Consider the following 2,509-nt stretch of genomic DNA (forward strand, 5'->3'; position numbering starts at 1 on the left):
TGTGTGTGTGTGTGTGTGTGTAGTGAATGTATGTATGTGTACCTACCTGTATTTGTGTGCGTATATGTGTAGGTGTGCGTGGGGGGGGGTCTAAAACCAAACCAAGCATAAAACAGTTTTTTCTTTTCCTAAAAATTTCGCAACAGATATTACCTTGCACTCTTAAGATGAAATAGGAGCCAACGTCAGGTTGCAAGGCAAATAAAGCTTTAATATTGTCAGCAGGATTGTATCTTCTCCTAAATACGTTATTTCCTTTCCGCCTCTAAATTGAACGCTGTTAATGCAACGTCGTGAAATGGAAAGGCACACAAAGAAGAGTGCAGTTTTGCTTTCAATCTCTTGGAATAATTCGGGTATCAGATCCATCTAAATGGAAAGGCCATTTGTAAACAGACCATGTAGAGTACAAATGGCCTCTCGCTGATCTCGAATACTAAGATTTCTTAAAGATTAATGCTGATACATAAAGTTGTTAAAATAATCCAACGGAATAAGAAAACGAAACAGTTCATGGGACTGCCGCATCGAGATCTAGGGTTTTCTATAGCAAAGAGGAGAAAAGCCGAACGAGGAAGACTCAGAACTTAGAAACAAGGACAGAATCCAAAAGGTTTAAAATAGACAATATATCTCTCGCTCACATCAAATATGTTACAGTCCTATATATCATGATCTACGCCTCTATTTAAGATACTTTTGAAAAAAAAAACATTCTCGAAAATACGGGACGCCATAGCTAGTTTAATATTATTATATTATAGGGCTCATGAAACTGAACGAAATAGAAAATTATGGTCTTTCCAGGTCCTATGAGTGGTGTATAATATAAGGGCCATTCTATCTGAAGTTTTCGCTTTAGTACTACTAGGTCATCACGGTAGTATAATTTCTTTCAGGTTTTGGGTTTTTTTAATTAAGATTATAAAATACGTACCAGTCACGCGACGGAAGACGGGTTGGAAAAGAAAAAAGAACAACAGTTTCCTTTTTTTTCCTTTATTAACGCTGATGTGCTTACGTTTTGTTATGATATTTTCGTGGGAGGTTCTTTACAACGAGAATTGATTTTCTTTATTAGATAAATCATATCGACGCGAATATGGTTATTATGAGATAGGAAAAGGAGAGCTAGCTGATAAAAATAACAGACTGATAGAAAAGAAGTAGACCACGTAATCAGCTATCTGTATGGACTCACAAAGAGATGATTATAGCGAAAGGGGGGATCGTGAGTAGCATAATGACGTTGACTGAATACGTGGTCGCTGACGACAAGGAAGACAAAAGGGGCAAGTCGGAACGAGCGCTTCCCAGAGTCGACCTTGGTGAGAACATGACGTGGAGAGGCATCTACAGGTTAACTCATTAAGAATGTACAAGGGACACATATCGCTGCCTCAAATCACAACGTTCTACCTGCCCAGTTCCTAGTTTTGAGAAATTTCACGTCAAAAAGCTTGAGTTTCGCAACATGTCAAGCTTTTTTAATGCAGTTTTATAAATATCTAGGTATAACGATTCCGAATAATCATACGATTTTGATAAAGCAGATAGAACATTTGGTTTCTCAACTCACGGTCGTAGTAACCTAAAACGGCTAAAAATGTTACAAATAAAACATTGCAATTCAAAGGTAGCGATATGTGTGGCATCGTGGTGAAATCAAGCGCTCGTCATTAATTAATGATAACGAAGAAACTGGCATTTTCCGCCCATTGGGTAATTCTTATCGATTTCTTTTTCAGCTCAGCACCTTTTATGTCCTTCAAAACACATTTCTTTGTGGACTTTACTGAAAAACGTTGATTAAAGCTGTCTCCAATGGCTCTCGGGCTTTGGAAGTCACCACACTTTGGCGGTCATTTTCTCGCTAACTTTCCCTCTGACACCAGGCTACCCCCACCTCCTTCAATGGCAAATATTTCGAATTGTATTGAAGATAAATTATTATTGTTTTCATCAAAATAAGACTAATAGACAGGCTTTTAGATGATATCAATAAGTTCATAATATGACCAAAAAATTGACAAGTGGCTGATTACACATTGTTGCGACACATAATATTTATTATGTCCGATCAACAATGGAAATGTTGAGACAAATTTCGAACCATCATAATACACAAATCAGAAACACCAGTTTGCATATTCATGGTGTGCATGTTTAATGCTCGCCTTTAAAGTTTCGTATAAAATAAAACAGAAGTGGAAAATCTGTTTGAATTATCACAGTTGTGCCACAAAAGCAGCGCGCCTTCAACCGTTGAAAATATTACTAGAATGCTTTAGTCAAAGAGTGAATGTGTGTTTTTGTGATAGCTGACTACAAGAGTATATTATGCATGTTTGTGTGAGTGATTGCGGTGGCTTGTGCATATGCGCATGTGTCATATAAATATATGTGCGTGTGTGTGTGCATGGTTGTGCTGTTTGCATGTGTGTATGTGTATGATCTATGTTAATATGTGTGTGTTTGTGTGTGTGTGTGTGTGTGTGTGTGTGTGTGT

General features: G+C 37.5%; 1 protein-coding gene across 1 annotated transcript in view; it reads right to left on the reverse strand.

Annotated features, from left to right (window-relative positions):
- LOC101854328 (neuropeptide CCHamide-2 receptor) overlaps nucleotides 1–2,509 on the reverse strand; it is an 80,838-nt gene that overhangs the window by 67,474 nt on the left and 10,855 nt on the right. The gene's annotated exons all lie outside the window — the stretch shown is intronic.

Source organism: Aplysia californica, unplaced genomic scaffold (assembly GCF_000002075.1).
Source record: "Aplysia californica isolate F4 #8 unplaced genomic scaffold, AplCal3.0 scaffold00187, whole genome shotgun sequence".
NCBI classification, from domain to species: domain Eukaryota; kingdom Metazoa; phylum Mollusca; class Gastropoda; order Aplysiida; family Aplysiidae; genus Aplysia; species Aplysia californica.